Source organism: Sus scrofa, chromosome 1 (genome assembly GCF_054392235.1).
Source record: "Sus scrofa isolate SSC_HxYL_T2T_F1_AM1 chromosome 1, Sscrofa_HxYL_maternal_Yorkshire_Landrace_v2.0, whole genome shotgun sequence".
NCBI lineage: Eukaryota > Metazoa > Chordata > Mammalia > Artiodactyla > Suidae > Sus > Sus scrofa.
The window spans coordinates 232,021,895-232,046,583 of NC_139383.1; the positions used below are offsets into that span (position 1 = coordinate 232,021,895).

Genomic DNA, 24,689 nt, shown 5'->3' on the forward strand with positions numbered 1-24,689 from the left:
CTGTATTCAGACACTGCCAAATGTCCCCCGGGGGAGCAAAACTGCCCCCTCGCCCATACACTGAACACAGCATCACTAAGGTGGCTCATGGGACGTTAAGTCTCACCCGTGGCCCAGTCACCAAATTCCACACCTTGGGCTGCCTCCACACACAGGGGCACACACACCTTTTCCTAATACTTTCAAAGGCTTCCCCCCACCCCCTGAGGCCAGCAGAATCAATACAAGCTGTCTCTACTCCTTCACTTCCCACTCATTCCTCTAGACCTTCTACTCTGCGCCCAGTGGCCTTCAAGCCTCTGAAACTGTTTCTGCTGCCAAATCCACCAGATAGGGCTGAACGCCCATGGCTCCAGAGGATCAGACACCAGCACCTATTCCCTCCCTGAAGTGCACTCTTGGAGGCTTCCTCCCACCTCTATGGCTGTCCTTCCTCGATCTCCTTTGCAGACCACCCTTCAGGGTTGAGCCCTCAGCCCTCTTCTCCCACTCTACCACCCGACCCCGACTTGGAGTCTTATTATCTCATTGCTGCAATGACCATCCATATAGGGGAGACTCAAAATTCAACTCACTATGCTCTCTTTGCTGAACTTTATATGCAGATTTCCAGCTGACATTTCCCTTTGAACATCCTGCAGTCCCTAGAACTCAATCTATCCAAAATCGAGTTCATTATCCTCCTGCACAATCCTCCTAGGGTGCCTCTGAGAAGCAGCCCCACCTCCCAGAAAGCTGGGGATGGCACTTGACTCTTCCCTTCCCACTCCATCAGCTCAGAGCTCCTACTCCTAAATCTCCACTCTGCCCACCATGGTCCAGCCCCATGACCCCTGTCCTCATCCAAACTAAGACTTCTCCCACCTGGTATCACTGCAGGTGGCTGAGGTCCCTGGCCACTCTCACATCAAGCTGGAGAGAATTTTTCAATGTGTACTTCTAATTACATCACTCACCAGTTTAAAACTCAACAATGACTTCCTACCACCCTTGAGACAAAATTGTAAGTTTCTTAACATGGTCTACCAAGCCCTTTATGACCTTACTGCCCACTCCACACACAGCCCCACAGTTAACTCCACCCTCCAATTCAAAATCATAAACTAAACTCTCTTTGGTCTTTTTTTGGTGGGGGAGGGGTTGATTGGTTTTTTGGTGTTTTTTTGTTTTGTTTTGGTTTGGTTTTAGGGCTGCACCTGCAGCATATGGAGATTCTCAGTCTAGGGGCCGAATCAGAGCTGCTACCACAGCCCCAGCAGCATCAGATCCAAGTCACACCTGTGCTCACAGCAACACCTTAACCCACTGAACAAGGCCAGGGATAGAACCCACATCCTCATGGATAGTAGTTGGGTTCATAACCTAAGCCACAATAGGAACACTCTTACTTTTTTTGAAAACTCTCTTTCGGAGTTCCTGTCATGGCACAGTGGAAATAAATCCAACTAGGAACCTTGAGCTTGAAGGTTCAATCCCTGGCCTCGCTCAGTGGGTTAAGGATCTGGCATTGCTATAAGCTGTGGTGTAGGTCACAGATGTGGCTCAGATCTGCTGTTGCTGTGGCACAGGCTGGTGGCAACAGCTCTGATTAGACCCCTAGCCTGAGAATCTCCATATGCCACAAGCGTGGCCCTCAAGACAAAAGACAAAAAAATAAAAAAACCTCTCTTTGGTTCTGAACACGGGATGCTCTCCTCCTCTACCTGAACAGTCTCTTGCCCGAATCTATCACTTCACCTGGCTAACTCCACCTCACCCAACAGGTTTCAGCCTCAACTTCTCTGACCCCCACCTCCCACTAATGTTTCCACTTTTATGTGCCCATAATAGCCCACACTTCCCCTATCAGAGCACTTACTCTGCTTACTTGCCTGACTGCGCAGCTAAACATGCTGGATCTCTTTTCACCACCCATCAGCTTCAACCTCACTTATTCCTCCACACAGTGTGGGCTGGGCTCTCTGTTAATTGCTCATCTCAAATCTGTCATGATTCATCATCAAAAGCCTCAGTAGTAAAACTACACAATGTCCCTCTCTGCAGCAGACCCTATAGTGATATCAACATACATATATGAAATGGGACTAGGCCTCAAGAAAAATACCAAGGTGGGGAAAAAGCATAACATGAAATGTTCTATTGACTAAGTAATGGGTCTACAAATGCAATTTAGTACAGGCAGCCTGAGAAAACAAGCAGTTAGGAGATGCAAAATGGAGAAATTATCAGGGTGAAGCAGAGACAGTCTGGACCCTCCTTCTAGAGAGAAGGAAGGATTTGGACTCAGATTTTGAAGTTGGTGAGGGGCAAACTGATAGGCACAGAAATTAACTAGATAAATGTCCAATTTTGCAATGATAAACAACTTTTTAAAATCAGTTGGATTTATCATTTTCAAATGAAAACTTTGTAAACTGCCTCTTGCTAGCTTTCTGGTGGCAGTCACAGCACAACATGGAATAGTCGCTCTTTGATGGAAAGAGAACCATGAGTCACAATAGAGATCTGCGCTGACTCTCGTTCCATAAAAGGACAAGGAGCAGCAAGTCTAATTTTCTCAAGTTACATACAATTGGATAAAAATACTCATAAATAGGTTGGCTGAAAATTAACTTTTTTTTTTTTTTTTGTCTTTTTGCCTTTTCTAAAGGCCGCTTCTGCGGCACATGGAGGTTCCCAGGCTAGGGATCGAATCAGAGCTGTAGCCACCGGCCTACACCACAGCCACAGCAACAAGGGATCCGAGCCACGTCTGCAACCTACACCAAACCTCACGGCAACGCCGGAAACTCAACCCACTGAGCAAGGCCAGGAATCGAACCCACAACCTCATGGTTCCTAGTCGGATTCGTTAACCACTGAGCCACAACAAGGAACTCCTGAAAATTAACTTCTTAGTTACCTCACACTGCAGTTTTGTATGTGACATTTAAAAGTGGAAAAATTTCAACCAATAACCTTTACATATATCATTTATGAAACAAGACATCTTCCATATATGTCTTGATGTGATTCTTATATCCATTCTGGGAGGAGTATTATGTCCATTTTACAAATGGGAAACTGACGCTCTGATCAGAAGAGACAGAATTCTCTGTTAAATCTGACTTTCCACCCTATGTTCTAGGCTGACTCTCAAAACAATTAACTGAGGAAGTTTCCCTGTGGCACAGGGGGTTAAGGATCCAGTGCTGCTGCAGCTGTGATCCAGATCACAACTGCGAGGTGGGTTCAATCCTCCTGGCCTGGGAACTTCCACATGTTGTGGGTGCAGTCAAAAACAAAAACAAGCAAGCAACTGAGGAAGAAATGGATTTGTCAAATAGCACTCCGTGGCAGAAACCCACCTGTTTGAAGGGACCTTTGCAGGTATCTATAATTAAGTCAGGAATGTTCCAACTTAAAAGAGTTGCTGTCAATTTACTTTTTAAAATAGTACTGTCCTAAGGCAAAACATGCCTTTTAGGTACTTCATCTTCTTTTTTTTTTTAAGGGCCACATCCACAGCATATGGAAGTTCCCAGTCTAGGGGTCAAGCCAAATTGGAGCTACAGCTGCTGGCCTACACCACAGCTACAGCAACTTGGGGTCTAAGCCTTGTCTTCAACCTACACCACAGCTTACAGCAACGCCGGATCCTTAACCCACTGAGTGAGGCCAGGGATCGAACCCACATCCTCATGGCTCCTAGCTGGGTTCGTTAACTGCTGAGCCACAATAGGAACTCCCTCTCTTAGGTACTTCAGATTGTTTTGTCAATCATGGAGTAAATTTTACTGAAAAGCTGTAAGTTTTCCTTCCCAAGAGCTTCAGAATTTCCAACCCAGAATGCTACAGAATTTGTGCCTCTCCTTTATATGCAACTTTAAAAGAAAAAGGGCCCTAGGCTCCTTAAATTTTGAACATGGTCTCCTACTCAGTTGCCTGGGAAAAGAAGACATTTATTGAGCACACTTTACATGCCAAACATGTTGCAAAACCGTGTTTCTTAACTTCAATCATCCTAAACAAGGTGCTATTGTTACCTCCGTTTTAGAGATGGAAAAGCAGAAGCTGAGAGATGCCCAAAGCCTTGCTTTTTTCACTTTCCATACCATGCAGATTTTGCCACTATCTGCTTTGTCAATGTTGCTCCCCATACTCTGCTCTGAGACAAAAAACTGTGAGTAGAGGGGCGTTCCCTGGTTAAGGATCCAGAGTCACTGTGGTTGTTCAAGTTCAATCCTTGGCCTGGAATTTCCGGATGCCAAAAATGTGGTCGAAACAAAAAACAAAAAAGTGTGGGAGTAAGAAATCAACTTAACAGACTAATGTTTCAGCCTAGTAAAGGCGAGATGTTGTGTTGAGTGACAAATTAAAAGGACTATAAACTTCAAAGAAATTAGGTCAATGCACAGTGTTAAAGACACAGCCAAATCAGTAAAAAACTGAAAATGATCCTTATAAAGGTTTGTCAAGCCTCATCACTACTGAGAGTTTGGGCGGAATAACTGTAGTGAGGGGCTGTCCTGTACATTGCAGAGTGTGTACCAGCATCCTTGGCCTCTACCCACTAGATGCCAGTAGCTCCCTTCCTCTGAATCATGAAAATCAAAAATGTTTCAGACCTTGACAAATGCCCCTGTGAAGCAAAATCACTCCCCTAAGACCCCTTGAGAACCTCTGCTCTAAATGAGGTAGGTACTGAAATCCAGAGAAATAATTGGCTACTGCAGGGCCTTACCTTCCTCAAGTGTTAAGTCTTCAGAGCTCTTTTTTTTTTTTTTTTTTTTTGTATTTTTAGGGCCACACCCTCGGCATATGGAGATTCCCAGGCTAGGGGTCTAATCGGAGCTGTAGCCACTGGCCTACGCCACAGCCACAGCAACACCAGATTCAAGCCGTGTCTGCAACCTATACTGCAGCTCATTGCAACGCCGGATCCTTAACCCACTGAGCGAGGCCAGGGATCGAACCTGCATCCTCATGGATACTAGTCAGATTCATTTCCACTGAGCCACGACAGGAACTCCCCTCAGAGCTCTTTATCAACATATTAAGATACTTATCAATCAAATGCAGAATTATAATCTTAAACTCCCTCCAAATTACTCCTTCATCAAGGACAATAGTATCACTTAAGAGACAATGTTTACATTCTCCCAGACCTGTGGTTTGTTGAAAAATTAATTTATCCCAACCACGCTTTGATCTTCTAGCAAATTATTTCCTGAAACAAGGTTTAACTTGTGAGGGCCCTACAGGCTAAACAGCTGCCAGAGGGGAAGTGGCATCAAATTCCAGGTGGCAAGTGGAGAGGGGGCTCCCCGGCTCCCCAAGGGTACCCTGCTCAGTAACACACCAAATGCCACTGAGGGGGTCCAATTTTCCCATCAAAGAATAGAGGTTCAAACTACAATGCAGCTGAGCTTTGTCTTCAAAGAAGAAAGAGCCTTTTAGGAGGTGGGTCAATTTTATATACCAGCACTAGTATTTCCACTATCAAAGGCTTTTTGTTGTTGTTTTAGTTTCAGTTCTTAATTTCACAATAAGGAAGACAGTCAAAACGCAAGTGGGGAGTTCTCACAGTAGCAAAATGGGTAAAGAATCTGACTGCAGCAGCTCAGGTGGCTTCAGAGGCTTGGGTTTGATCCTTGGCCTTGCACAGTAGGTTAAAGGATCTGATGTTGCCACAACTATGGCACAGGGTGCAGTTGCAGCTGGAATTCAGTCTCAGGCTGGAAACTTCCATATGCCATGGGTGCAGCCATAAAAAAAGACAAACAAAAAACCCCAAGTAATTTCCTTTGATCCCTCATTTTCACTCAAAGAGGAAGAGGAAGCTTCCAGTCTTCCAACAGCTTTTGCTCATCTCACACCTGTCCTGCAAGGTGCATGCTGCCAGCCAGACAAACTCATGAACCCTGAATAAAATGCTTGTATTAGAAACTACATGCTTGACCTATAGGAAAGCCAGCTACAAACTAAGATCAAAGAGTTGTTATGCATTCATACCTTGCCTTCTAGGCTAGGCAGAATAATGCACTCCACCCTCAAAGACATCCAAGTCCTAATTTCCAAACTTAAGACTATGTTACATTACATGGCAAAAAGGACTTTGAAGATGTGGCTACAGTTAAAGAGATCTGAGATGAGATCTGCCCGGGTTATCCAGATGGGTCCAATGTAATCATGAGTCCCTGAAAGCAGAGTACCTTTTCTGGCTATGGTCAGAGAGAGGATGATAGAAGAAGTAGCAGCAGGAAAAATTCAAAGCATGAAAGGGATGCAACTCACTGATGGTGGCTTTGAAGATGGAGGAAGGGAGTCATGAGCCAAGAATGCAGGTGCCTCCAGAAGCTGAAAACAACTGATTCTTTCCCAGAACCAGCCCTGCCCAGCCCCCTGATTTGATTTCAGTGAGACCTGTGTTGACCTTGTGACCTACAGAACTGTAAGAGGAGATTGGTGTTGTTTTAAGCACTAAATTTGCAGATTTTGTTACAGCATGAATAAAAAACCAATGCAGATCATGGTATCTGGATGTGGGATGCCACCATAACAGATTCCAAGACATGTGGACATGGTGTTAGAAGTGGGTAGCGAGGAGTTCCCGTTGTGGCGCAGTGGTTAACGAATCCGACTAGGAACCATGAGGTTGCGGGTTCGGTCCCTGCCCTTGCTCAGTGGGTTAACGATCCGGCGTTGCCGTGAGCTGTGGTGTAGGTTGCAGACGTGGCTCGGATCCCACGTTGCTGTGGCTCTAGCGTAGGCCAGTGGCTACAGCTCCGATTCAACCCCTAGCCTGGGAACCTCCATATGCCGCGGGAGCGGCCCAAGAAATAACAACAACAACAAAACAACAACAAAAAAGACAAAAAAAAAGAAGTGGGTAGCGAGTGGGGCCTGGAAGGCTTTGGAGGAAGATGGTAGAGAAAGTCCAGATTGCCTTGAAAAAACCTATTCACAGGTATAGGGGCGTTGAGGACTGCTGGGGAGGACGTGGACAGAAATGAAGAGTGTGGGAGAGAAAACATAAATCGCCTTAGAGCATACACGTAAATGATCGAAAGCAGAGGAAATCACAAACACTACTGTTCTGCCACCGTGCCTGCTGTGAGCTCAGAAAGTAAAGCCCCAAAGTGGGGGAAGGCCCCTGACAAAGCAGGGGACACTCCTACCACCCAGTAGCTTCACTGTACAGACTGTCTCACTTTGCAATGAGCAAAGCTGCCCTTCTTGGAACGCTGCTACCTCCCAACACGTGACCCAGGTAAACAACCTTTCTGACCTACATGCACAGATGATGGTAGCACCCATCTCAAAGGACTATTCTGGGGATTAGATGAGGTCATGCATAGAAAACCAAGCACATAGTAGGAACTCAAAAGTGTGGGCTACTATTTTTCTGACCCAGTCTAGAAGGAAAAATGACTGGACAGGAATATCCTCCCTTTCTCCCACAGGAAAGCATTTGCTGAATCATCCCTAGGGAATCTTGCGGGACTAAGCACAATAGAAGAAAAGAGAAGCAAACTTGGATGTTGAAGAAGCCAGCACTCTATAAATCAAAGGCAAAGTTGGGGACTCGGTGGAGCTATTTCTTTTGGACAAGGACAAGGGACAGACAGACTGAGGGCTGGGGAAGCTGCCCAAGGCAACAGAGAAAGACAAAAAAAGGAGGTTGCGTTGTTCCTCTGGATGACTCTATTACTGGAAACTTGCCAGCTGCAGTCTGAGAACACTGGGCAGAGATACTGTGCCACTGCCAGTGCCAACTTGGACAGGAAGTGATGTGGCTGGGTCCCACGGTCGAGAAGCCAGCAGGAGGGGGTGAAGGGGGCACCCTCAAAGAAAGACATCATTTTTAATTCTCCAGCCTGGCTTCCTACCTCAGCCTCCCCCTCCCCCGCCTCCACTCATCTCCATCCATGGAATTACAAAACAAAAATTAAAAGACCACAATTGTTCCTATATGCATAAGACCAAGCAAAAGTCTACAGAAACTCACAGAATTTTCTACGTAAGACAGCTTTTCTCACTGTAAAAATTTTTTTACTTTTGGAGCTTTCATAAGGTTTTTGGGACAAGACATCACTGGGAAGAAAAAAGGCACTAAAAGCATTTGAATATTCTTTCTGTATCTTTACATCAGTACCCTTGACTATAAATTACAGTTGTGCATTCCCCAAGATTAACAGCCAATAGTTAAATGTCAGCCAGCAGGCTACTGCATAACTGAGAGGAAAAAATCACCTTAGAAATTATAAAACCAAATGACAAAGAATTAAACCATTCTCCACCAGTATGTTCATAAGACAAATACATCTGCTAACACAGTCAGCATTCTCTGCTTAAGAGCAGCATTTTCCCCCTTTCTTTCTTTCAAGAAAATCTCCTAGTGCCTGCTGAGAAAACGTCACATCTTACATTACTTTGTTGGCAGTAAAATCTGTAGCCTCCCTGGCAGTGTGATTAAGGCACACATTTTTATGAGCAAAAGCACATGTACCCCCTGAACACAATAATGCTTTCAAATAAAAGAACAAGTTTCAAAAGTTCTTCCAACAAACCCACTGTTTTGGATTCACAAGCTGGGAAAACGTACATTTCTGCATTACATTTTCTGAATTTCCACAAGTTGGGTAGGTCTAAAGGCTCATTCTTCACACTCCTACTATTATTATTCATGCCCTTTCCCAGTAAACCCAGATAGGGAGTTATCAAGGCAGCTGTATTATTTGGGTGCATATGACAAGAGAACTGGATCTTATTCCTGCCTACCCCCTTTTCTGTTCCCCGTGCTGCAAACCTCCACTAACCCTTGTGGGTAAAAAAAAGTGGTAAAGGGACTGAGTGACATATTCTTTCCCTTAATTCAAATCTGCAATCTGGAAGTGTCAGCTAGTCAATCTCCAGATCCTCCTAAAAGGAAGATGTGAAGGCCTAGTGATTGTAATTGTGATTGTGTGTGTGTGTGTGTCTTTTGTCCTTTTTAGGGCTGCACCTGCGGCATATGGAGGTTCCCAGGCTAGGGGTCTAATTGGAGCTGTAGCTGCCAGCCTATGCCACAGCCACGCCAGATGCGAGCCGCGTCTGCAACCTATACCACAGCTCACAACACCACCAGATCCTTAACCCACTGAGTGAGGCCAGGGATTGAACCCAAAACCTCCTGGTTCCTAGCTGGATTCATTTCTGCTGCGCCACAACAGGAACTCCTGAACGCCTAGTGATTTTGTTTTGCTTCTCATAAACATGGAACAGGGGAGGTATGGCTGTGAGACAGTTAGATAATGGACTTAGCTACTGAAAAGTTCCAGACTACATTTTGAAGAGGAAAACAACATGATGCTAGGAAATGTTCCAAGCTCACATGACCTTTGCATCTGCCTCACTCTATCAGGAACTAGAAATGCCACCCTGGTTTTGATCGACTCTGCCAAAATCCAGCCTCTGTTGTCCCTGACTTCTCACTAGACAGTGTTTGCCTTCAACCAGGGAAGTCCAGACATCCAAAAATGATTCAGGAAAAATCATCTGGGATCCAAATAAGTCAAATAATTTGAAGTGGAAGATCTTCAGAGTGTTTCAGGATGATAAAAATATATATATTCTTATACAGCTTTCCATTTATATGCCTCTTTCTGGGCAAAAGAGGTTTCATGTAACACATGTAACACTTTAAATGCATTATTATTTCATCTGTTCCTTACAAAGAACCCACTAACAAACTGTCTCCATGTTCATTCTTCAGATGAGGAAGCTGAGGCTTAGAAAGATTAAACCATTTACCTGAAGTCACAAATCAGCAGATCTAAACTCTGAACCCAAATTCATGCTTTCAAACTGGGATTTCTATCTATGATATACTGTGATTAGCAGTAGATTCTAAAAATAGCGATGATTCTTGCAAATTGCCCTGGGGGTTCAACAAATTTTACTGACAGTATTAATGATTATCTCCTTTATTCAACAATCTGTGTCCCTGCATTATGAAACCCTCACACATCTACCTTTGCCTCTGACTGGCAATAAGTCACACCATCTCCTTGGCACTGGCTTCAAAGCAATGCAAATATTCAAAAGCAACTTCCTCTTTAAAGAGGAACCATAACACAAGACAAAATCTACTTCCAAAACTGCTGTGACCAGCAATTGCATGGTGCTAAATGCACTGCCATCTTCAGAAAGTTACCTCGGGTCTCAGATCACAGCTATCTCCTTACTCCCTCCTGCAGCTGTGTACACAAGGTTTATTATACCACAATGGCCAGTTTTGTTTTCTGGACAAGAGATAAGATATGCACAGTTGATTGAGATGCTACTGTTGATAAGGATATCTCTGATCTGCTCTCGAAATCTGGAAGTGCATTTCTTCATACTAAACTTCCAAGGTGTTCCAAAACCAGTGATTAAGACTGCATTTTAATCCCAGGCTTAATCAGCTAATTGTATGCTTAAATCAAGCAGTTTGGTGAAGCCTTTCAAATAAGGAATGCTTAGCTTCTGAGTATCAGCTACAATATCTAAACATAAAAATAAAACAGAAAGTAGAATGGTTGTTGACAGGGGATTGGGGAGGGGACAGTGAGGGGTTCATATTTAATGGACACAGGGTTTCTCTTTGGGAAGAACAAAATATTCTGAGATGGATGCTGGTGATGGCTGCAGGATGTAAATGTACTTGATACCAATGAATTGTACACTTAAAAAATGGTAAAAACAACAAACAAACAAGGAAACTTAGGCTACCATTCAAGCGAATGCTTCCTTTTTTGAAACTTCCCACTCACAAAAGGAAATGAGGCCACAACACCTTTTAAAACAAACCACCAGACCCTGAGCCCATTCTAGGCATTGCAGGGAAGACCTTAAACACAAGTTTTAGGTCCAGAGCTCTCCAGTTACTTCTCAATCTATAGATGCTGTCATGTTTAAGTGGAGCCAAAGTTTCCTCAGAGTCTTCTGAGGAGAGGACAGATCACAGAGCTCTAAGCAGCCCAGCCATCATTTTACAAACTTATTATGGACTGAATGTTTGTGTCCCCTCCAAGTTCACATGTTGAAGCCCTCATCTCCATACGATTGTCTCTGAGAGGTCATTCCATTTAGATAAGGTCATGAGGGAAAGCAGCCAAGATGATATTAGTGTCCTTTTAAGAAGATACCAGAGCCCTTCCTCTCTCCACCCTGTGAGGATAGAGCAGGTAAGTAGCCTTTCACAGAGTGGGAAGCTGACTCACCAGAGGCACCTCACTTGGATTTCCCAGCTCCAGAACTGTGAGAAACTGTTAAGTCACCCAGTCTGTAGTATTTTGTTACAGCAGCCAAAGCAAAGTCTATTTCATAATATATGTGTCCTTGCACTCATAGTCAATTAATGTTTTAAACTCCTTTTTTTTTTTTTTTTTTTTCTTTTTGGTGGGGGAAGGTTACATCCATGGCATGCAGAAGTACCTGGGCTAGGGATTGAACCATCACTCCAGCAGCAACCCTGAGCCAATGCAGTGACAATGCTGGATCCTTAACCTGCTGAGCCACAACAGAACTCCTTTTTTTTTTTTTTTATTTTGTCCTTTTAGGGCTGCACCTGCAGCATATGGAAGTTCCCAGGCCAGGGGTCAAATCAGAACTGCAATTGCTGGCCAACATCACAGCCATATCAACGTGGGATCTGAGCTGTGTCTACATCCTACACTGCAGCTCATGGCAATGCTGGACCCTTACCCACTGAGTGAGGCCAGGGATTGAACCCATATCTTCATGGATACTAGTTGGGTTCCTTACCTCTGAACCACAATAGGAACTCCAGGAACTCCTATTTTAAACTCATTAAAACAGTTTTTAAAATGCCTCACTCATGAGCGTGGCTTTGGGCCACCACCTAGACCAGTTCTCCTCTCTCTTGCCATTACAATATTAATATGGCAATAGTCTGGCTCACACAGACACATGTAGAAGTGGCAACTGTTTTTTCTACTCTATGGGCTACTTGGAAGTAACGCTGAGAAGAGATGCCAAAAGGCTGTCATGATTTAGAATAAAATGGTCTCTGGTTCACTGAGTCTCTTCTTTTCATCTCAAACAAATAAAGGCTTTTCACTGAAGGAAAATCACCATGCTGCTTGCATTCCAGTTGACTACTGATGCTGTATTTTCATCACCTGAGAATGAACTAAAAGTTCATCTCAAATGACTCAGAGTTCCCATAATCAAGTCTTTTCATCCAACTCTCAAACTTCAGAGTTTTGCTGTGCAATGGTTGACCTATCATTTTTTTTCCCCTCCCTCAAGGCTAAATGCTCTGATGTGTAAGCCAATCTTGATTGCAAAGGTGAGTGTTAAGTACTGCTTACCCTTGTTTTGGTGTCTTGTTTCCCCATCACTGGAAAAAAAAATTAAAAAGCAAACCTTGAGTTAGAAAACTCTGAGCCTTACCTAGGATGGTATACTTCCTTTGCATAACATGATTGGTTTCTTTTAAATTCTGCATAATTTATTTTTTAAATGTCACTGCAAAATTGATGATTAACATCAACAACATAAATTAAAAACCTAGTTTTCCCTAATACAAAAATACGTTGGAAAACTTTTAATAGTGTTACAATTAAAACATGCATAGTTCAGCAGATCAATAGAACAAAAATAGACACAAAAACATAAAGAAATTAGTATATGTTAAGGTGGTATTTTTCAATCAAAAATAAAAATGGATTATTAATAATAATATGCAGCCATCTGAAAAAAGGTAAATTGAGATCCCCACTTCCTAAAATAAATTTATGACAGATTAGTAATTTAAATAGAAAAGTGGAAAAGCACAAAATTATCAGACACAACCCTGGTTAATTAAAAAAAAATTTTTAGAGGGAAGAAAACCCTTTTCTCTTTATGACATTCAATTCAAAGGCCTTAAAAGAAGCAGTTGGTAAATTCACATACACTGAGAAATGCAACATAATCCAAGTCAAAAGATGAATAATAAACTGGGAACAACTCCAATTCTTACCACAGATAAGGGCCTTATTTCCCTTATGTATAAAGTGACACAACTTTGAAAACAGCCCAATAGCAAAGAATACGGCAATTCACAGGAAGGTAAATACAAATGACTTTTAGAGACTCATGAAAAGATGCTCGACCTCCTAAGATACATGTAAATTAAAACCACATGAGATACCATTTTTCACTTATCAGATTGGCAAAGACTAAGAAGTTTCATAATATACTGTGTTTGCAAGGATGTAGAAAATGTACTTTCATACCTTGCTGGTGACAGTTTATGTTTTAGCACAGCTTCTATGGGAGACATTTCGGGCAATATCTATTACAGGTACAAATGTGTACATTACCTTTCAATTGGTAATTCCATATTTAGAACTTTATCACATGTGAGCAAAATAATGTATGTACGAAGTTATCCCCTGAAAATTGTTGCAAATAGCAAAATCAATAGGAAAGAGATTCAACCAAATATGGAGTATCTGTAAAAAGAAATACTATGTTGACCTGAAAAGTATAAAAATTTAGGAGAAACTGTACCTACATGGAGGACTCTTGAGACATGTTTATAAGAATAAAGCACGGTACATAACAATATGTAAAGTATGCTATTTGTGATTTTAAAAGGGGGAGGATGTGAAAATACACACACATTCACTTTTTTATATATGAACAAATTATCTCTGGAAGGAAAAACAGCGATTGCCTCTGAAGAAGGTGTATGTGGCCAGCAGCAGGAATTGGGAGGCTTTGCATTTTGTCCTTTTGCATCTTTAAAACTCAAAACACATACTATCCATTTGAATTTTTTGTTTCGTTTTGTTTTGTTTTTTGTCCTTTTGCCTTTTCTAGGGCCACACCTGTGGCATATGGAGGTTCCCAGGCGGGTCTAATCAGAGCAGTAGCCACCGGTCTACACCACAGCCACAGCAATGAGGGATCTGAGCCACATCTGCGACCTACACCACAGCTCACGGCAATGCCGGATCCTTAACCCGCTGAGTGAGGCCAGGGATCAAACCTGCAACCTTATGATTCCTAGTAGGGTTCGTTAACCACTGCGCCATGACGGAAACTCCTGAAAATTATTTTTTAATTCAGTAAAATGGTTAAAGGCAGAGCTGAGGAAATTCACCAGAAAACAGAATAATAAGACAAAGACCTAGAAAATAGAAGAGAAAAGGTAAGAAAATCAGAGGATTGCTCCAGAAGGGCCAACATTTGAAAATAGGAATTTAATGACGAGCAAAGTCAGAAAGTTATCAAAGATAATTCAAAAAATTTTCCAGGAGTTCCCGTCGTGGCGCAGTGGTTAACAAATCCGACTAGGAACCATGAGGTTGCGGGTTCGGTCCCTGCCCTTGCTCAGTGGGTTAACGATCCGGCGTTGCCGTGAGCTGTGGTGTAGGTCGCAGACGCGGCTTGGATCCCACGTTGCTGTGGCTCTGGCGTAGGCCAGTGGCTACAGCTCCGATTGGACCCTTAGCCTGGGAACCTCCATATGCCGTGGGAGCAGCCCAAAGAAATAGCAAAAAGACAAAAAAAAAAAAAAATTTTCCAATGACTGAAAAAAAATAACTGAAATTTCTAGATCAAGAAGACCACTCTGCATCCAGAAAAATAAATGAAAATAGACCAATTAGAATACTTGGGACAGGAGTTCCCATTGTGGCTCAGTGGTAACAAACCTGACTGCTATCCATGAGGATGCACTCATACCCAGGCCTCGCTCAGTGGGTTAAGGATCCAGTGTCGCCGTGAGTAGTGGTGTAGGTCGCAGACTCGGCTTGGATCTGGCATTGCTGTGGCTGTAGCTCTGATGAGACCCCCAGCCTGGGAACCTCCACATGCCATGGGTGTGGCCCAAGAAAATACAAAAAGACAAAATATGTATACCTTAATCCCAACTTCTAATTTATCACCTCTCCCCCCACCCCTGGCAGTTTCCCCTTTGGTAACCATAAGTTTGATTTTGAAATCTGTGGATTTGTTTCTCATTTATAAATAAGTTCTTTTGTATCATTTTTTTAATTAGATTCCACACAGAAGTGATCTCATACAGTATTTCTCTTTCTGTGTCTGACTTACTTTACTTAGCATGATAATCTTTAGGTCCTTCCATGTTGCTGCATATGGCATTATTTTGTTCTTTTTATGACTGAGTAATATTCCATTTGTGTGTGTGTGTGTGTGTGTGTGTGTGTGTGTGTGTGTGTGTCTAACATTTCTCATACAGCCATATGATATTCAATATAGTCCACACAGGAAAAGCAATGATGGACTAAGCTTCACTGCCAACATAATAAAACCCATATTGCAAACAGCACTAAAATGCAGTCCATGTTTTTTAGGTTACTGGTGCTGGTACTGCCTACCTGTGATTTGGGTACACAAGCATTAGTTGGCTGAACCATCCTTGGGAGAAATTCTTCAGACACAAGGCCAGAGTAGACACACTCCTTAAAGAGTTTGGGATTTTTCAGGTTTTCTCATTAACTTTGTAATTTTTATAATTTTAAAGTGGCTAAAACCACAAAACAAAATAAGAATTCCCAGTACTGTTGTGTTTTCCAGTACCTCATTCTTTTGAGAGGTAAAGTCAGGGATGTGTGTGAGCTTGTATGCAGAACTTGATTAAAAGCAACTTGAATAGGAAGCTGAACTAATTTGCAAGAACTAATGGCTTTAGGTAATCAGATTTTTAAAACAAACTGAAACTACTGATCCTCTGGGTAACAAATTCAATTTGTTAAAAAACCAGCTGTGTTGTTACTAAGAGTCACTTTTAAATCCCCATTTTCAGTTCTAATGCACAAGTAGCAACCCTGAGAGCAGGGAAATTGGCACAAGCCTTTGAGGCTTTCTCTCCTAGATCACAGTGCTAACATCACTATATGCCTCTTGAATAAAAGTACAACACTTAGAGAATCATTAACTCATATTTAGCAACCTTAGAAATACGAAATTCTGCAGATTTTTTGTAAGCACCTTTGTGGCAGAATTTGCCCAAACTGAAAAAAGTTTTCTCCAAAAATTTCAAGCAAATTTTACTTCCACGAAGACACTTAAGCCTATAGTTTTGGATATTCCCTAGAATGACTCTCATCTGAAAAGCATGCATAAGGACATCACTTATGTGTCCAAAAGAATAGCCTCCCATTAATTTAGTCTTTTCTGGTTTTAGCCAACAATTCCTTTTATTGAACTGTGGCAAGAAATGCTTCAAAGGATATTCTGTCAGAAATTAAGGTCTTTGGAGTTCCCGTCATGGTGCAGTGGTTAACGAATCCGACTAGGAACCATGAGGTTGTGGGTTCGATCCCTGGCCTTGCTCAGTGGGTTAAGGACCCAGCATTGCAGTGAGCTGTGGTGTAGGTCCCACATATGGCTCGGATCCCACGTTGCTGTTGCTGTGGCTGTGGCGTAGGCTGGCAGCTACAGCTCCGATTAGACCCCTATCCTGGGAACCTCCATATGCCTCGGGAGCAGCCCTAGAAAAGGCAAAATAAAGACAAAAAAAAAAAAATTAACATCTTTGGGTTTAAAATGGAAGAATTTGGGACTAACTAGCCTAAGCAGTAGAAAGAGTAGTTTATAAGTACATTAATACTTGCATAAGTGTTATTTAACCAAATAAAAGCCTACAGACAGATAGCATATCCAATATTGCTGTTTTAGAACACTGATCAAACCAGTAAGTGGCACACTACCTGAAACAATGGTGCCACCCTGGCTGAGGCTCAAAGGAAAACCAGCTATAAGCTAAGACAAACAAATCTCTTTCATAAACTGTGACTTCTCCTTTGTAGAATGGGTATGAATTCTTATACACCATTCACTCCCAAAGGTTACTTGAAGGGTCTAACAATAAAAGGCATAGTTCTTGTCCAAAAGTAAACAAAAAGAACTCCAGAACAACTTTTCACCAAATGAAGGATGGGGGAGGGAATGACTGTATGATTTTATCCACATATTGAAACACAGAATCACTATCAAAGCTGAGCATAAAACTTAGTTCCTAGTATCCTGGAAGCCAAGGCATAAAAGGAAATAGGATTGAGTAGAAATTTCGTGACTCGGGGGATAAGTCCCTGTTTATCAGGAAAATACTCTAAATGCAACAGTGAACTGAAATATACACTTCCTCCTATGAGGGATTCTGAATAAGCAGAGCAAATCCTCATCAGTAATTTACTTACCAAAAATACCTATTAAGTGTCTTCTACATTTCCAGGCTCTGCTCTAGAAGCTTGATATATATATATCAGTTAACAAACCAGATAAGATCCCTACCCTAGGGAAGCCCATATTCTACTGGAGTCAATAGACAATAAACACAGTAGGTAAATTATCTGTTATTATGCTATGGGGGAAAAGTAAAGCAAGAGCTGGGCAAGGGAGATTAGGAGAAGGCAGATTACAATTCTGAACAGACAGTTAAGGTGCTGAGATGGTGACACCCGAGGTCCTGATACCTGGGCCCTGGCAAGGACCCAGCATGAACAAGCACGGTGATGAGAAGAGCAGCCCATGCAAAAGCCCTGAGGGGTAGCACACAGACATGTTGACGAAGAGCAAGGGGCCAGTGCCACTGAGCATGAGAGCGGGGCAAGCACAGGAAAGGAAGTTAGAGAGGAACAAGGGACCAACCAGGTCAAGAAAGCCATGGGGTTCACTGTAACAACTTCTCCTCTTAGAGAAATAGGAAGCCAAGAGAGGGTTTGAGCAGAAAAGTGTCACCATCTGACTTCTGTTTTTAAAGGACCGCTGTAGAGAATGGACTGTAAGGGCAGAAGCAGGGAGACCAGTTATGAGGCTACTGCAGTGATCTAGGTGAGAGATGATGGCGGCAGTGGAAAGGGGGAAGAGGTGACAGATTCTGGATATATTTCTAAGATAGAGTAGCAGAATTTGCTAATGGATTCTAGGTGGAGTGTGAGAGAAAGGAGAACAGAGACAGCCACATGTTGGAGGTTTTCACTATCTATAAAGACAGGGATGGAGGTCCCTGGTGGCCTAGCAATTAAGGATCTGGTGTTGTCATTGCTGGCAAATGCTGTGGCTCAGTTTGGATCCCTGGCATGGGAATTTCTGCATGCTGTAGGCGTGGCCAAAAAGAAAAAAAATAAGGAAGACTGTGGGAAGAACGAATTTGGGGAAATACCAAGAACTCTGTTTCAGCCTTGCTCTCAGGCATCCTGGTGGGGATACAAGGAGGTAGTGGGACATGTAAGCCTGGGGTTAGGAAAGGAAGCCAGAGGTGGAGAAATAAACGTGAGAATAACTGGAATATCGACAGTACCTAAGACCATGAAAATGGATGAGATGACCAAGGGAGTTAAGTGTCTACAGAGAAGAAAAGATCAAGAACTGAGCCCTAGGACCCCCCCCAAAAAATCAAAGCTATGAAGAACTAGAGGAAGAAACTGAGAAGGAGTGGCTAGCAAGACAGGAGGAGAAAAAGCAGGTGTAGAAAAAATGTAATATGACCATACTTTATATTATCCATCAATAACAGCAAAAGGCATAACATCAAGTCAAAACTTATGGAAGATGCTTCCAAGGGGAAGCTACAGCACAGCAGTCCAGGCATTGAGCTTCTGGCCAATTCTGGCTTGATTACCATGATCTGTCAGCACCAAGGGAGGGCAGTGAAGGACAAACTAGGGCAGGTCAAAGGCCAGCAGTCAGGAGCGCACAGGCAGACACACGCTGCTAATCCAAGGAGAATATCAGGGTTTGGAAAATGAGCTGGGTTAGATGCCAAAGTAGCTCATTGGGAAAGACTAATTTCAACCCCCCAAATCAGTGTGTAGTCTCTTCCTGATCTGTCCCTGCAGAAGTGCCCGTTACACTGTTAATTACCTTCTTCCAGTTTAATCCCACTTCTCGGTCCAGGCCTGGAAAGCAGACCCCATGGCACACCAGGAGCAGACCCCATGGCACACCAGGAGCAGACCCCATAGCACACCAGGAGCCCCTTCTCATTAGCAAAGAGCTAGATAGAGTCTCTTGTCATGAGTCTAAGGACAAGGGCCAGAGAACCCTGTAATCTCCTGAGCACACACATCTGCTTGTGAGAACCATACAGGAGACAAAGGGAGCACAGAAAGGAATGTTCATGGAATTCCCACTTCAGCTCAGTGGAAACGAATCTGACTAGTATCCATGAGATGCAGGTTTGATCCCTGGCCTCACTCAGTGGGTTAAGGATCCGGCATTACCTTAAGCTCTAGGTTGCAGATGTAGCTCAGATCCTATGTTGCTGTGGCTGTGGTATAGGCTGGCAGCTACAGCTCTGATTTGACCCCTAGCCTGGGAACCTCCATATGCAGCAGATGCGGCCCTAAAAAGACCAAAAAAAAAAAAAAAAAAAAAAATCCCCTCGCACTCCTCCCTCTCCCTTCTTTGTGTGCTTCCTGTAAGACCCTCTTATAATTTTTAATGCACCAAGGAAGCATAATACATGTGCTATATACAGTCTTGTTCCAAAAAGGGCCTCAAGCATCTTTCAAAACTATTTTACCTTAGTTTTTAAAGCAGGAAAAATAATTAAATTCAGAACCAAGGAACACAGAATAGTGAATGAGGCCTATGCTAGTTAGCAAAAAATGACTATCATGAAGTTCTACATGGCTGTTTAACAGTAAGGTATAAACTTGACCACAACAATAAGGAAATCACAACCTCTCACAAGACTCAGTATTCAATCATTTTTCCAAGAAATGTTTCAGCATTGCCTGATAAGGAGGCCTAGGGCAGGTTCCACCTTGGCCTCAAAAGGAATCACAATGTGTGAGAGTTTCCTATGGGTATTTCTTACACTCTTTACTATCCCTCTATAACGTAAGCTGAGGACATAATATATGCTAATTCAATAAAAGAAATTAGAATGAAAAGAAAGTGCAGCACTCCCAGTCCCCAACATTCTGATGGATGGTCTAAGACCCCTTGGAATTTCACAAATGAGCACTGTTTCTCTGTTTTCATTAACAGCTGGGGCAGGTAAGAGCTCCGGCTGAGCCCAGACCACAGCATTTAATGTCACTAAACAAGGGTTGGTCTACCTCCTGCAAAAGTCAGACAAGCAGAAGATATAGCAGCATTCTTATAAAAATTTCAGCCACTATCCAAGACTCTTGCCTAAACAGATGGCCCTCAACTTCATACAAAGGGGGTGAGGGTGAATGTATAGGAATGACCAAACCTCTGTGGCCCCAAACAGAGTTCTGAGTCTCTCTAACATGCAGAGGGAGATACCAAATCAAGGCACTAAAGTTCTGTATCTTGCAATAAGTGTAATTATAATCTGCCATCTTTCTTTAAAGGATTCTGACTTTGCAATTTTTTCTTTAATAAGATAGGACTTTTCCAGTAAGAATATTAGCAACAGCTCAGCAATTTCATTTTTGAAAGAAAAATACCAGGGTATATTTACTAGGCTCTAATAAATTTTTGTTTCACTGAAAGGCCCCATCTCTATCCTTCTCTTAATAGTACCATCTGCCTTTAACTGGCTGCCAAGACCATATTAATTCATACAATTAAACAAAAAACAGTGACCAATAAAATAGCACTAATACATGGAAAATCAAGAAATAAAAGTCCAGAGAGTAAAGAGTCATTTCTTGATTAAAATACAGATCTAGACCCTTGAAAAACAATGAGTGGAAAGTTACCAAATTATAGGCTCAGCTCTGCAGCTCATAAAAGATTAATCATTTCTGTACAAAAACTAGACCCTGTTTTCTATACGTGGGCAGATTTCTGAAGCATAACCTTTTCGAAACAAACCCTGGAATACAGATTTAATCAATTCTAAAAACCGTTTCTGAATCAGCATATAGCCATTAAACATCTCTGAATTAAATATAGTTTTCCACTGTGGTTGATTCAGTTGTTGTTTCAATTATTTGCTGCCCTCCCCATAAGAGGATTATACCTCCTATGTCATGTGACTTACAGTGTCTCCAGATGGAAGAATTAATTATATTTCTCTACCTTTTGGATAGTAGGCTTAGCCATGTGACTGGCTTCAGCAAACTGAATACGAGTAGAAGTTAACATATAAGCAAAAGCACTACTAGCCATGAATGGATTGGTCATTTCCTTTATTACCCTTGCTCACCCCTATAAGATTCCGTCCCAGACTGGAGTGGATCATTCAGCCTGGATGTAGAGCAAAGACGACACTTGGTGCAGAGCCACGGTCATCACATTTACGTGGACAAGAAATTAAAATATGTTGTTTAAACCACTGAGCATCATCTAGTCAAAACTGAGAAATGAAACCAACATTTAAAAAAGTTTTAATGCTCAATGGAACACTTAATACCTAAGGCAACATAAGATAAATATGCAGTGAATTTTCATGCTAACCATCTGCATAATGAATATAATAAACTGAAAATAACATCTGCTTTTTTCTAATTAAAGTTTTTACCTTCTAAATATGTGCTTTAGGGGGGAGGGGAAAACTTAAGTTACTTGTTTGACTGACCTTTAGAAGACTTTGTGGAGAACAATAGTAGGTTCAAAGAAGATAAGGTTCAACAGCTCACCCTTCCACAGGCATGAAATTAATCTCTAACTGATGTGAGGATAAAACAAGAATCAAGGTTATAAACTTAACTGGCATACCAGTCTCCAAGCAAAACAAGGAAATCTAACTGCTTGAGATTTTATGGGATGTAGAAATCATTCTTAAAAATCCTAGGTTTGGAGTTCCTGTCATGGCTCAGTGGTTAACGAATGTGACTAGGAACCATGAGGCTACAGTGCGGGTTCGATCCCTGGCCTCTCTCAGTAGATTAAGGATCCGGCGTTGCCGTGAGCTGTAGTGTAGGTCACAGACTCGGCTCGGATCCCACATTGCTGTGGCCCTGGTGTAGGCCAGTGGCTATAGCTCTGATTAGACCCCTAGCCCAGGAACCTCCATATGCCTCGGGTGTGGCCCTGGAAAAAGACCAAAAAAAGACAAAAAAAAAAAATTTCCTAGATTAGGTTCATTTTCAGTTTTTAGTATTAGTCCCTGCCCAGAAATCTTAACTAATCAGATGTAAGACCTAACGATGCAAATACTTTTTCAAATGATCAATTAAAGTAGAACTTGATTAAAATTACTAGACCTCTCAATTTTTTTTCTAGAAGCCAAGGAAAAACAATATCCAAAGTTCATACTCCTCTCATAGCTACTCTGATAAAAATATGAATTTAAAAAATGAATTTACTTAAAAACTTAATTTCTGAAGGAAAAAATATTCAACACCACCTCTTGGAAATTTGTGATGAGGTCTTGGTAAGCTAGAAATCCAGAGAATCAGAACTCTTAGTAAATGTTCTGACAACTAAGCTGACACATTGTCATATCCAGAGGTGGTGGTGAGCATCTGTTAAATTGGAAAAAAAAAAAAAAAAGCACAGGGAGAAAGTGCCTAGGGAAACGTCAAAGGCAATGCTAAAAAAGCCCATTCAGGCATCAACTAAGCTTTAGAGGCAATCCACAGTTTACCCAAAGGACTAGGAGAGGAAAAAATGCTATGCTCTCTGAAAAAGTCCTAAATCTGGAAGCCCACAGTTCTCACTTCCAGGGTTAGCAAACCCATAATAGATACTCAGGCTACTTGCATTGCTAAATTCAAATCAAGTTAGGAACAATATTTCCTAATTTGATACAAAGCATGATTTTGATAAATTATTTCCTAATCCCAAAATAGTACAACAGTTTCTCCTACAAATTAGTTTGTGGTAGAGGAGACACAACAAGAAATTAAGTCAAAGATGCTGAGATGTGGTTTGGAAGCAGACATGACAGTCGGATTTGGTTGCAGGGGAAGAAAGAATTTCCTGGAGACTCTTCCTTACTCCAAATAGTGGTTGGAAAAGATGGGAGAAAGCAGACATTCAGCACAATGTGTTCGTTAGGAAGGCAACCATTTTCTTTCCACATGCATTTCCCTTTTTAGAAAAAATCCACCAAAATTTAGCCTTGTTTACTGTGTGTCTTCTATATGACCCCAGCCTCTCTGGCCACAGCTGACTAGAGCACACAATGGTTAGGTTCTAGGGCTAGGAAAAGGAGGCACAGGCTAAGCCAATCAGCAGGGAATGAGAGGGGGCCAAAAAGAATGAACCATGTGATATAAAAAAGAGTTAGGCTTGAATTGGAAGGTTATGTTAAGCAAGAGCTGTGCTACCATTTTCCACCACATGTGAGCTGAAGCAGAGAATAGTGCTCTGTAGAGAAAACCAATTAGTGCAAATGCTAGAGGCAAGATACCATGAGCATCCAAAAGGAATCGTAACTCCTAGCCCTAACTCCCCAGTTCCCAGGAGGAATGGCTGGGCTACCATGTCCTTGGGTTTCGACTGGATTCCTTCCAACAAATTCCTTATTGGGTTGTTTGGTTTTTGTTTGTTTAGGTCAAATTTCTTATTGTTGATGCTTAAGCCAGTTTAAATGAGTTTCTCTCTTTTTTGCAGTCAATAAGCCTTGTTTGTTTTAACTAGTGGTTTATTTTTAAATACTTGATCTTAAACTGTTTAAATATTAAAGAATAACACACATACAGTAAAGTACATAAATCTTATTTATTATGATGATTTTTTTTTTTTTAACAAATGAACATATCCATGTCATCACCACCTAGAGCAAAAACAAAGAACATTATCAAGGCCCCAGAAGTGGCCCTATGCACACCTTCCCAGTCAACACATCCCTCTGCCTATTCTGACTTCTGCCACCACCGAGTATTTATGCCTCTTTCTGAGCTTCATATAAATGAAATCATACAATATGTACATTTATTTCTGAATGCTTTTACTCAATATCTTATCTCTGAGAGTCATATCATGTTGTTCTGTGTAGCAGTAAGTTGGTTTTTTTTTAATTGATGTGTAGCATTTCATTGCATAATCATACCACAATCTATTTACCCATTCATGGATATCTGGATTGTTTCTATTATGTTTCTATTTGATAGCGATGGTGTAGGTACAGGTAGTTATAGAAGTCCCAATAAAGGGTAATATTCAAAGAGGGAAACTTAGGGGACATTGGGAGATCACTGTAAGTTAATAAATTGCTCAAGAAAGCCATATGCACAAGGCAGGCTGGCTTCACTAGTGGAGCCTTGAGCATTGCCTCAGGTCACTGGGTGGGGGATGGGATTAGGCCTCCATTCATATTCAGACCAAGGGCAAGAGTTTGAGGACCACACTTCTGCGAATGATTTGAATACACACCTTACCCGGATACTAAGGGGGAGCTATTACTTCCAGAAAGGAAGAGGCGGGCCTTTCCAACCCCCAATCCCCTGGAATGATAAAACTGTAGCCCACGGGCGGATCCTTGGGGCAGAGCTTCCTTGCCTGCCCGCTTGCGTCTCTCACAAGCATTCTATCCTAATAAATCTGTTTCTTGCCTATCACTTTGTCTCTCACTGAATTCCTTCTGCGCAGAGGCACAAAGAACCTGAACCTCAGTAAGTCCAGACATCGGGTGAGTGAAAACGTGGGTTCAAGTCCCAGTCTGGGTTTTGGCCAGGTTCGAGTCCCAACACACTGGTTCAAGTCCCAATCTGGGTTTTGACCGGGTTCAAGTCCCAACACGCTGGATCAAGTCCCAATCTGGGATTTGGCAGGGTTTGAGTCCTGTCACGTGGGTTCAAGTCCCAATCTGTGTTCTGGCTGGATTCAGGCTGTTA

The 24,689-nt window shown here is 42.2% G+C and overlaps 1 protein-coding gene across 29 annotated transcripts in view; it reads right to left on the reverse strand.

Moving 5' to 3' along the window:
- KANK1 (KN motif and ankyrin repeat domains 1) overlaps positions 1-24,689 on the reverse strand; it is a 204,038-nt gene that overhangs the window by 166,790 nt on the left and 12,559 nt on the right. For 7 of the 29 annotated variants that reach the window (XM_084987187.1, XM_084987162.1, XM_084987077.1 and 4 more), the window contains exon 2: positions 12,339-12,367. The exons of 17 other annotated variants lie outside the window; for them this stretch is intronic. The gene's annotated coding sequence lies outside the window, so the exon portion shown is untranslated. Of the gene's footprint in view, positions 1-12,338; positions 12,368-21,484; positions 21,575-24,689 lie in introns of all 29 variants that reach the window. 5 more of the 29 variants (XM_084987095.1, XM_084987158.1, XM_084987125.1 and 2 more) reach the window with 2 other exon arrangements.